Source organism: Peromyscus maniculatus, chromosome 7, assembly GCF_049852395.1.
Source record: "Peromyscus maniculatus bairdii isolate BWxNUB_F1_BW_parent chromosome 7, HU_Pman_BW_mat_3.1, whole genome shotgun sequence".
In the NCBI taxonomy this organism is placed as follows: domain Eukaryota; kingdom Metazoa; phylum Chordata; class Mammalia; order Rodentia; family Cricetidae; genus Peromyscus; species Peromyscus maniculatus.
The window spans coordinates 103,186,651-103,199,390 of record NC_134858.1 but is presented as its reverse complement, the minus strand read 5'-3'; the positions used below and the strand labels follow the sequence as shown (position 1 = coordinate 103,199,390).

The window sequence follows — 12,740 nt, the reverse complement described above, 5'->3', positions numbered from 1 at the left end:
AAAAAAGAAGCAGTTACAGAAAGGCCATCCCACAGCACTTCCCCTTTTCTGTCTAATCAATAAGGAAGGTGAGGCTTTTTGTTGAATATGTGTTGCTACTATTGGTTATTAAGGAAATTGTTTTGGCCTATGGTAAGGCAGGGTAAGAGCCACATGGGAAATCCCAGAGAGTTACAGGGAGAAGAGGGTGGAGTCAGGGTAGACGTGATCCAGCTGCCCAAGGAGTAGCAAGAGCCAGCAGACCAGTAATACCACAGCCATGTGGGAACATAGAAATGAATAAATTTAAGGTGTAATAGCTAGCTAGCAATAAGCCTTAGCCATAAACCAAACAGTTTGTAATTAAAAAGAAAAAGAAGCAGTTGCAGTTACAACACTTTGAGGATCCTTTGAATGCAAGAGTCTCCTTGGTCTTGGTCACAGTATCCCTCTTGGCTAGGATAACACACCAGGGATATATTATATTATACTCAGTACTTCTTGAATGAATGAGTGTATTAATTAGTGAGTAGACGAAGAAGTGAATATATGATACACTAGTTTAGACCCTTAAGAAACAAATGACAAGCCAAGACTAAAATGCATACCTTTTTTTTTTAAAAATACTTGCATGAAAGGAAAAAGCTAGGACAGTGGGGCAGAACCAATGGGCTGCAATCCAAATCTTATGCACGTAGGAAGAGGGGCTGCGCAGTGGAAGATGCCCAGAAGTCCGACCTAGTCAGCTGTGGGTGCCTGCCTGGAGTGGTGGCTTCTGAGAGAATAGGGGACAGCTCCAAGCACAGCAGCTGAGTCACTCTGTCACTCGCTTTCCCTGTAGCTGTGTCTGCCAGGCTTCTCCTCCTGGCACACAATGACAAGGTATGTCCCCAATGCCTGGGTTACAATGTTGTAAACTCTTTGGCGGCAGGGAAACTGGAGGTGCTACATGAAATCTCTTTTCACTAATTAAACAGTAAAGAAGTGAAACTTGGGTTGTGTCTTCATCTCAGCCCAAATTTGCACTTGACGTCTCCGGAACTAGTAGAGTATGGGTCACCTCCTTCAGCTCTATGGAGACTAGCACCTAAAGCTCTTTAAGCTACCAATTGCTGAGTTCAAAGTGATGCTGTGGAGGCCATTGTACAGTAGTCATGATGACAAGGAAATGTTGATGTCAGGTGGATTTGTGATATTTTTCTATTGTATTCTTTGTTTCCATTTGAGAAAAGTAGAGGGAATCAAGTGTTCCAAGGGTTTTTCTTTCCATGAGTAGGAAGCTGAGAAAGTTAGATCTTGTGTAGCCGCTGATGTAGATGGGGTAATGCTGGATGGCAGAGTCATTGCTATGAATAGGGGCCCAGGATAGAATAATAAAGTGTCATCTGAGATAGAGTAGTCAGAGTCTGTTCTGATTGTAAAGAGGAAACAGCATCTTTAAATGTGTTTCTGAGAAGAGAAACCAAAGACATGAATGTAGCTAGAGTTTTCCTGCCTGGCCCACAGTCAGGACAAATCTTTGTCACCCACCAGTCCCACAGCTGCTCAGACCCAACCAAGTAAACACAGAGACTTATAGTGCTTACAAACTGTATGGCCGTGGCAGGCTTCTTGCTAACTGTTCTTATAGCTTAAATAAATCCATTTTCACCAATCTATATCTTGCCACATGGCTTGTGGCTTACCAGCATCTTCACATGCTGCTTGTCCTGCTGGCAGTGACTCCTTCTGCCTTCCTGTTCTTTCTTTTCTCCACTCTGTTAGTCCCGCCTATACTTCTGCCTAGCCACTGGCCAATCAGTGTTTTATTTATTGACCAATCAGAGGAACACATTTGCCATACAGAACATTCCACAGCACATGAAGGCTTTCTCAAGGATCAGGAACTTCCTTCCATAGCAGCATCTCTTCAGTCTTTCTCAGGCTGCAATACACATGTAAGAAACAGTCAAGTGTGGAGAGTGAATGAGACTTTCATAAGGCAGAGTCTGCTATGGTCCCTGTGCTAAGGCCATAGAAGCCGAATGAGCCCTAAGCAAGCTCTGAGCACAGAGATTCTGCCATGGAGAGGGGAGGCCTCTGGTTTGGTTTGTTTCACTGTGGTAGACAATGTACTGATTTGTCAGCCCAACTGCAACTGGTCAGCCCCACTCCCGAACCACCTCCTCCAAGCTTAGTCTCCATTGTTAACTATAAAATTCAACACAGAGCAAACACACACTAGCTTACATGGGCCAGATGCCTTATAAAATACTTTGAACATTTTCCTTATTTTTCTATAAATTCATATTTGTATAAATAATACTTTCTCACAAACATTACATTAAAAACAAAAACTTAGAAGTATGTAACATTGGGGTTGACCCCCTATTAGAGTGGTAAGTGACTGAGGTTAAGATGATTGGTGGGCATATTAGGTAATTGTGAAATTTTGAAATAGAATAATTTGTTGATTAACCCTGAAGTGGTTAATTATTTTACTCAGGGTTCTTGGGTTTTTTGTTTGTTTGTTTGTTTTTAATTTGACACCTAGAGGAACCATTATTTATTTGTCTAGCATGTACATATAAAATCATGCAGTCATTTTTAAAGCTCCTACCCCAATTATTTAATCAGTTTTTGATAATGAACACAAAAATTCCCCTGGGAAGTGCAGTGTTAGCTGTAGAAAGGAAGACAGGATAAAATATTAGTTACATTTGATATGCATTTATTTGGATAGAGCTGATTTAATCTAGCTAGTCATGGATTACCATTATAATCAAATGAGACAACACAGCTGGAATGCTAAGGAGTTTATCCCTATTTAATTCCTTAGTTGTGGTACTGATGACTTCTTGCACATTAATTTTTAATTTTTTTTTAGATTTTAATTACATTTCCCTCTTCCCTCTCTTTCCTCCAAATCCTCATATACACTCTTCACCTCCTTGTTCTCTTTCAAATTCATGGTCTCTTTTTAATTGTTGTTGTTGGTGGTGGTGGAGTGTGTGTGTGTCTGCATGTGTGTGTGTGTGTTTTTAAATACACCATTACAACCTGCTCAGTCTGTATGTTATTTATATGTTTTCAGAGCTGACCATTTGATATTGGATAAGCAGTTGGTGTGCTCTACCCTGGAGAACACTACTTCTCACTCTCAGCATTTCTTAGTTGCCTATATTTTTTGTCTATGGTTGAGGCCTCAGCTCCATGAGCTTTCTCCCTTGCACACCTTCTAGAAATGTACACCCATGATGTCTCAACATGGCTGCCTAAACATGACCTGTATAACACAAAAAGCCATGCTAATGTGCCTCTTAATTTCTGCCAGACTCTTCTCTGCATACTAGCCTTGTTTTTCTGCAACTAGCAGCTGAATTTCAGAGCAGTGTTTTTTGAAAATTGGAATAGCCTGACTCATGCGCCTGGGCTCACCCAGGCAATCTTTTGAGATATGGAGGCTGCCCATCTGCAAACTAACCTGTTTATTTCCTTTCCAGTCACTCCTTCAGCAGATCCCAACATGGTGCTCTACCTTCTGTAGGAAATCCTCATGCCCTTCCTCTTCTGAGAGTAAGAGGGGAGAAAGGCCTCTGCTTTGGTTTGAATGTCAAATATTCCCATAGGCTCATGTGTTCAGATACTTGGTCTCCAGCTGGTAGCTGGACCCTGTAGGAGGTAGAATCTTGCTGGAGAAAATGGGTTACTGGAGACAGGCAGGTTGTGGGTTTTTATAGACCAGTTCCACTTCAATCCACTCTGTGCTTCCTGACTGCACACACAATGTGTGTGTGTGTGTGTGTGTGTGTGTGTGTGTGTGTGTGTGTGTGTGTGTGTGTGTGGTTCCTGTTACCATACCTTCCCTGCCATGCATTTTGAAAATGTTTTTTTAAAATGAATTTTAGATGTTCATGGGGACCTTCACAAGACTGAACTCCAAAGAACATTAAATTTGTGAAGAATGACAGGACATGTGGCTACATGGGCAAGAATAGTCTATTGTAGAGATTTACTGAGGTGTAGGAAGGTGTGGGGTTGTAGAAGCCAGTGGAGTAAGGGCCACTTCATAGAGTTTGTTCAGGGTCATTGCAGCTCATTGTAGCATCCAGCGGTCAACCCCAAAGAAACAACTCTCCAAACGAAAAGGTTTCAGTTTTGAGCAATACAAAATGATAATTTCAATCCATGACACCTGTGAAGACCAGGTTGGCCCCTGTGGTGTCCAAAGAAAAAGGAAATTTGATTCTTTTCCCCTTAATTAAGACAGAGAAATCTATGTAGATTACAGAAGAAGAGCCTGTTGTCAGTTGTGTTGTGGGAAAGAGCTGACAGATGCTGGTAGGCAGGTGGCAGCATTCCTTTGAGAAAGCTCACATGCAGGGCTTAGTGAGCAGTTCCCTCAACGTATTGCTAAGACAAAGGAGAATATGGTGGACTACCAAGGGAGCTCCCGGAAAACTGCTTACAGCATGAACATTTCCCCCATGGCCGCTCAGCTCTGTATTAGACAGGTATGGCAGCAGAGTTTCATTGGTGTGCTCCATTTCTCATGGAGGTCTAGAACCAGCAGATGTCACTGATGACAGTACTGAGCTACTGGATGCCTGGAGTCCTGGTGGTGGAGATGGAAAATGGCCTTGAAAGGACACCGAAGAAACCTTTATGGTAATAGAAATATATTCTAGCTAGGACTGAGTATTTTTCAAAACTCACCCAACTCTATACTTGAAATGAGTGCACTTTGTTACTGATAAAATAGACTTCAGTAAGATTAACTAATAGAAAAAAAACCTATTGGGATACATAGAGAAATAAAGGAAATGAGAAGTCATCATATTAATTTTAGTGTCAGCAGAGTTGGGGGTCTTTGGAGGAGAAACATCTATTTAGAGAGAAGGTAGAGGTCCTTTGATGCCCTAGCTTCATTCTCGCTGTAGAAGGGTTTGAGTTGGAGTGAGAGTCAGCCCTGTAGGCAGATGTAAAAGGATCTAGTACCCACTAAAGCAGCCCAGGGGTGATGGATAGTTTTATGTCAATTTGATACAAGCTAAAGTCACCTGAAGGGAGGGGATCACAATTAAGAAATTACTCCATAAGATTGGGCTGTATGCAAGTCTGTAGGCCATTTTCTTAATTAATGGTTAATGGAGGTGGGCTCCGCCCCTTTTGTTTGTTTGTTTGTTTGTTTTCTGGTCTTTTGAGACAGGGTTTCTCTGTGTAGCTTTGGAGCCTTTCCTGGAACTCACTCTGTAGCCCAGGGTGGCCTCGAACTCACAGAGATCCACCTGCCTCTGCCTCCCAAGTGCTGGAGGCACTACCACCACCAGCTTGCCTCTGCTTCTTGAGTCTGGGGAGTATCTCAGATAAGATACTTCCATCCGGAGAAGGTCCTGGCCAGATGAGGTTAATGATGATAATTACAGAAAGGCCTGAAATTAGGGGTCTTGACTCTGTCTGTTGTTAGCACAGTTGGAGAAATTTATACAAATACTTTAATTGTATAGGAGAAATTGTGCCCAATGAATGATCAACACACTGTTCTAGGAATGGAAAAGCTACAATAGCACACGAGAAATTCTTAGCAAGAAATGGCTAATATTCAAAAGCCATTATCACCAAGACCCCTTAAGCCTTGGCTTTCTCCTCTGGAAAGGCTCTTGGCTTCTTCCAGGTGTACCTTTGTCACAGCCAGCCGAATTCCTACTTCCTATTTCTGCAGCCCGCAGCGCAGACCCAGTTCATGGCGGAGAAGCCAGTGAGATGCTGGCTCAGAAAGGAATGCCGAGCACTGGGGTCACTTAGGCATGCCTAGATTTTCCTCATTATTCTAAAACTTCGCTCTCTTCAAGCATGGTTTAGGGACATTAATGGTAGTTTTATTAATATTTGTCACCTATTTCATTGAGTTTTGTGTGTGCTTTGTTATAGTGTTTCTTCCTCCTGTAATAATTGATTCCCAGGAATAAAGGCCCCTGCAGTCATTCACTAATTTTCTGCATTCTAGAGGATAATTAGAATGAATATAATATTGAATTTAACAATAATATGTATTCTCCACCCTGAAGCAAATTTAATAATTTAGAATGTTTCTTCTGCATGATCAGTCTCTAACTAAAATTTAAAAATTATATCCAATTTGAAAAATTGAAGTGGGTATAGACTTGAGACTGCCCTGGCCAGCCACTTTGCTGTACTCTCCTGAGAAAGAGTCACAGAAGTAGGGCAGTTGAGCCCCAGGATATTAGCATTCATAGCAAAGTGGCACTCTGAAGGTAAGTTTCTCATCTGAGAAGGTTGTGATCCTCCTCTAGCAAAATAAAGATAAAACACAGTCATTAAACTAAAGGCCACACTGCTAGAGAAGAGAGCACACTTAATTACTGTTAGACCCCAAAGTTTAGGGTCTCTAGTGGGTGCCCCAAGAACCCAGACTCCAGTCCAGTTGATGCAACAGCAAGAGGTGTTTATTAATGCGGCTGTACAGTCGGGCAAACTCTGCTCCAAAGAGCAAGAGCCGCATCTTACTGTAGCCACATGGGTGCTTTTAAAGGAAAAACCCACAAAAGCCATAAGATTACAATTCCCATACAATTTCCTTTCACAAGATCATGGTCTGATCACAGAGTGGGTACAGTCACGTCTGCATGTACATTCTTCCTGAAACCTCAAGGAGGGTATCAGGGCGGGAGTGGAGTTTACACAAAGGTCATAGTGGTCCTTCCTGGAACACTTGCAACTATCCCAGTCACAGTTGAGCACATCTCTTAACCGAAATCTTTTTACATTATTACATTGTTGCAGGGGTGATTGAATAATGGCTGAGTCAGGTTGCCCTGGGAACTAGTTTTCTTTTTAGTTTCTTATTCTCCTGGGGCTTGGGGGGTATAAGCCTGAAGGGATATGGTCTTTCATTACCTTGCCTGGCCCATCATGGTTCAAGTTTGGAATGAACCAGTTAAGCAGAAAATTAAATGATAGCCATTGCAGCTTGAGGTTAGATGGTAAAGTCTTATATAACGTGCATTACAGTGGTCTGGACAGACCACAGAGTTCTCCTTCAGCAGGTGCATTTACTCCCCAAACATTCATAGTCTACAGCTGTACTCTGGGTTTAAGTAGTTACTACCTGGAGAATATATTATGATGCTCAACAGGTCCTAAGTTGTCACGGGACCAATTTAGACTTGTGTTTGAGTCGTGACTTCCTCTGTGCTGGCACTCTGATTTTGGATAAGACAGCTACTTTGATTATAGTTTTTATAAATCATTGCAGTGGAATTAGTGATGCCACTGAGTATTAAATGAGATGGAGTGCACTAAGTGGCACTCACTTTGAGGACCTGGCTCAGTTTTTACCCAGCCAGCCAGAGTGGCTAGATGTCACTTACTGCCTCCTGGCTGCCTGTTGGAATCCAAACCATCCGTTAAGCCCTGGCTCAGACATCCTCTTGCTTTAGCCTCTCCTGATACCTACCACTGGACTCCTTAAATGTTCTCAATGATTTTGTTCTCCTTAGGACTTACTGTATGCTGCTCTGGAGTACTATGAGTCTGTACCTGAGTCATGCTCTCACCCGAGTTCTAAAGCTGGGATATTATGATTGACAGACCTTTTGAAAATTGCTTCTTAAGGATGTAAATTTTGCTATATGTTAATTTAAAACTTGTATTAATTTTTCTTAATTCTTTTGTTTGTTTGTTTTTTAAAGTCAAGGTTTCCCTGTGTAGTTTTGGTGCCTGTCCTGTATCTTGCTCTGTAGACCAGGCTGGCCTTGACTTATGGAGGTCCACCTGGCTCTGCCTCCCAAGTACTGGGATTAAAGGCATGCACCACCACCATCTGGCTGGTCTTCTTTATTCTTGTGCTTGATACATGTATACAATGAAATAGGATCATACCTATTCTCATTCCCCTTCATGTCCCTCATCCCCAAAGTCCCAATTAGTACTCTCAATATCTGTATGACTATGAGGCCATCCACTAGAGCATGTGGAACGTATCTGTGGCCACACATTTATAAAGACTGCTATCAACTGTCAGTTACTCCTCAGTGAAGGATGGGGGGCGGGTCTGAAGAGCACCTCCCTCTTCTATGACAGAATTTTCACTGGCTTGGTCTTGTGCAAGCAACCATGGCTGCTGTGGGTTCATGTGTGTGACAGTCATGTCATGTCCAGTAGTTTACATGCCATAGCTCCCCCCTATCAGGTGTCTGTTTCCCTTCCATGATGTTCCCTGAGCCTTGGGATAGGAGTGGTCAGAAAGATGTGTTTGACCAGTTGTGCCTCTCATCACTGACTGCTGCCCCCTGCAAAAGGAAGCTCCTCTGATCAATGTTTAGAGCAGCCTGGGTCTATGGACCGGGACACAAATGTTTAGAAGGCAATTAGACAACATGGCCACTTAGCAAAATAACAATTACAGGTCCTACCTAGCCTCCCTCCCATGGGATTTTGTCCAGGATTCAAGTGAAGTTCCCTCCTGAGGAGCAGGCTTTAGATGCAGCCAGAGGCCTGGGTGTTGAAAATGTAGCATCTGTCACTGAAGAACTGACTGTCCTTTTCAGATTTGCCCAGTCAGTGACATGTTGTAACAGCAGCACAAATGGACTAAGACTGGAAAAAGCTTGTAATGGTAGCTCACTGTACAGGGGTAGGGAGAGCTGATGGTCAGTCAGTCTTCACCGTAAGGGCTCTCGGAATCTGGGCTGCATGGCTACAGAAGCCAGAGGCCAGAGTTGTGACAAGGATGCTATGTCTGTGTGCATGTCTGTGTGAGGAGTTTGAATAATTGGGTCTCGTGACATTTCAGAGTATAAACACAATATTGCCTCTAAATGTATTTCATTATATAGTGTTGAAACAGAATTTTAATTTTATCAAATTAGCAATGAATATTGTACTCAGACATTTATCTGTTTATTTTATATTGCTAATAGTCTGATATTATAATATTCTTACTAGAAATAATATTCTTATAAGAAAACAGGGGGAGAGGAGTTTCCCTATGTGTTATGTAGCTGTTTATTCCTGATTGGCACATTCCCTCCTAGAGGGGAGGGTTATGCTAAGGAGGTTTATGAAACTCATAAGCCACTGGAGGTCCCTCCCCAAGGCTACAAGAGCAGAGAACAACTGATAGGCCCGGAAGCTGCAGCTGTGTGGCAGCTGTGCACGAAACCCAGTGATGTCAGCTTAGAAGTTGTCACTCACACTGGGTGGGCCTTCCAGTGATGATGCCATCAGAGTCACTCACGCTCCTGAAGTTACCCCATAAACTCACTGGTTCACCAACCCAGATCTGCCTGGAGTTGTTTCTTAGTCTGTCATTGCCCTCTCTACCTGGGGTAAATAGACATGTCTTCATGTATGCCCGAAGAAGTATTACAGCATTATGGTTAGACCTAGTTACAGTATAATTAACAAGACTCATGTACATGATCGGTTCATCTAAGGCCTGTTTTTCAATAGTACAGCCTGTTGTTGTTGTTGTTGTTGTTGTTGTTGTTGTTGTTCTTCTTCTTCTTCTTCTTCTTCTTCTTCTTCTTCTTCTTCTTCTTCTTCTTCTTCTTCTTCTTCTTCTTCTTCTTCTTCTTCTTTGGTTTTTTGAGACAGGGTTTCTCTGTGTAGCTTTGTGCCTTTTACTGGAACTCACTTGGTAGTCCAGGCTGGCCTCGAACTCACAGAGATCCGCCTGGCTCTGCCTCCCGAGTGCTGGGATTAAAGGCGTGTGCCTCCACTGCCCGGCCAGCCTGTTCTTCTTATGAATTAAAATGGTCTATCTTCTTTCTGTGACTAGATCTCACAAGCCTGCGAACTAAAACACCATGGCTTTTTAGTCTTTTAGATTGTCTTATTAAGCCTGAAAAGCAAAACTTTTCACTAAATGTGAAGCATTTAAGAAAGCCCTTAAATCTCTTCATTCAGTCCTTGATTTTTCTATTTTGTGTCCATAAAGGGCTTTGCCAAAACTTCTGGTAGACAAAGTTATATTCGTAAGGGAAATATTTATAATCTAAGCTTAAGTCTTCCTTTTCACCAGCTGAAAACACTATACTGGCAGGCAGAGTGGGGACTAAAGAGGTTCACACTCCCGTCCTTGGGTCTGTAAGTCTTAGGATACACGACAAAGGCTGTGAATCAGTGTCGCATTGGAACTGAGGTTCTGAATCAGCTAAGTTCAAGATGGGAGATTGCGCTGGTTATTTGAACAGCCTCTGTGTAGTCACAAGGGTCCTTGGATAGGAAAGGGAGAACTGGAGAGATGGCTCAGTGGTTAAGGGCACTGGCTGCTCTACCAGTGGACCAGGGTTCGATTCCCAGAACCCACATGGTAACTCACAGCCTCTGTAATTCCACTTTTAGGAGATCCAACACCCTGTTCTGGCCTCTGCAGGTACTGCACCCATGTGCATACCCATAAAATAAAAATAAATTTTAAATTTTTTAATGGGAGAGGAAGGCAAAGAGGAGGAAGATCAGGCAGGTGATATGGAAGGACGTAGCCCCCATTGCTGCTTTTGGAGAGACAGGGAAAGGTGACAAGTTGGGGAACATAGGAAACATCTCAGAAGAAGAAGATGAGTAGGAATTGGGCTCTCATGCGGAACTTCCAGCAAGGAAGCCTCCTCACTCAGAGATCCGTGTCAGATTTATGGTCTGTACAGCTGTGAGGTGACAGTTTTGTATTATTTCATAAGTCACTGAATTTGTGGGAACTTGTGACTAATACTCATAGAAAATGAATACAACTGTACCTGTGGTATTATATTCCCCCAAATATTGTGTATGCTAATAAACTTATCTGGGGTCAGAGACAGAGCAGCCACAATATTAAACATAAAGGATAGGCAGTGGTAGCACACGCCTTTAACCCTAGCATTCCAGAGGCAGAAATCCATGTGTTCAAGGATACAGACAGGCATGGTGACTCATCACACCTTTAATCCCGGAAAGCAAGCCTTTAATTCCAGGGAGTGGTGGTAGAAAGCAGAAAGGTATATAAGGCATGAGGACCAGAAACTAGAAGCATTTGGCTGGTTAAGCATTTGGCCTGGTTAAGCATTTGGCCTGGTTAAGCTTTCAGGCTTCTAGCAGCAATTCAGCTGAGACCCATTCTGGATGAGGACTCAGAAGCCTCCAGTCTGAGGAAACAAGATCAGCTGAGAAGTTGGCCAGGTGAGGTTAGCTGTGGCTTGTTCTGTCTTTCTGATCTTCCAGTATTCACCCCAATAACTGGCCTCAAGTTTGATTTTATTAATAAGAACTTTTAAGATTCCTGCTACATGTATCTGTAGATGTACCAACCATTTTATTAAATAAGAAACACAGAACCATTGTAAAAGAGAAAGCGGAGAGGTCAGAGCTCAGAGCTAAAATCTTACCCTTCCTCCTGCGGTTTTCCTAGCTTCCCAAAAGAGACCTACTTCCTGTGTGTATGTCTTTAAATAGTCTTTCTATTCTGCCTTCTCACTGGTTGTAAACCCAAACACATGACTGCCTCGTCACTGCCTGTAAGTACAGCCCTCCAGGTCTTAAAGGCTTATGTCTCCAATGCTGGCTGTATCCCTGAACACACAGAGATCTATGGGATTAAAGGCGTGCGCCACCACTGCCACGCTCTTTCTATGGCTCTAATAGCTCTGACCCATGGACAACTTTATTTATTAACATACAATTAAAATCACATTTCAGTACAAATAGAATACCACCATATTTCCCCTTTTCTATTTTAATAAAAAGAAAAAAAGCAAAAGGTTATAACTAACAAAAGAAAAACTATATACAAAAGTACAATAACTATATACAATATATACAAGTAATAAATACCTAAACAATGTCTAGTCCATTTGTATTTGACAAATCAGAGAAAATAATTCCATTATCTATCCTATTTTGGTAAGTCCACAATGTATCTAATTCACTTTTTATCCTAATTAATCTTCAACTATAACTAACTAATCTCCAACTATAACTAACTAATCTTCAACTCCCTCAGAGACCCAAGAAGGAAATAATATTAACTAACAAAAATAAAAACAGCAAGTGCATGCAAGCAACTTCCAAAAAAATTGTGAGTTGACAGAAACAGCCAGCTGCCTGGACAGTCACCTGAGGTTTCTCCACAGTGTTGGGGTATCATCTTCAGCCTATAGGCTTAGTGTATCTGACAGACTCATTTGTGAAGTGGGATGTACAAAAGGTCAGCAGTTCAACCTCACATTGGGTGAGAGCAGTCCATGTACCAGAAACACCTGAATTCCACTAGTGTCATGTCATGATTCAGGATTTTAAATTCTGGAAATTGTTGGTGGTTTTTGAATTCAGCTGTCCATTCTTCTTGGCTGTGTATATATGGCTTCATCTCAGCATCCCCTTCTTCTCCACATCCCTCTATTAAATGCCAGTCTACTATGGAGAGGCATGAGCTTTCAGATGTTGTTCCATTGCACAACAGAAGCCATCGGCCCACTGCCTGTTCAGCTGCCTTCGAAGAAAAGGGCACTGTAACTTTTCCGGATTGCGAAGGCCACTTCAGGGATGGTGCCATATTGTTCTGGCCTCAGAAGATGCCTTTTGATAAAGCTATAATCACACTTATTTTGGCAAGAATCAGTAGTCCTTTGTTTCGTGTTCTGTCTGTCCATTTCGTCCTGTTAATTCGAGGATACTTTGTTGTCCAGTGGCTAATTTTGGCCACAATGAAAGTTGACTCCATATGCAGTTTTTTCAATGCCCATATTTTCTCTGAAGTAGATTGGTACTGCCAGGAGCCGACA

At 42.3% G+C, this 12,740-nt stretch overlaps 1 protein-coding gene across 3 annotated transcripts in view; it reads left to right on the top strand.

Moving 5' to 3' along the window:
- The window catches only part of Nek11 (NIMA related kinase 11), a 237,712-nt gene that overhangs the window by 114,610 nt on the left and 110,362 nt on the right, over nucleotides 1-12,740 (top strand). The gene's annotated exons all lie outside the window — the stretch shown is intronic.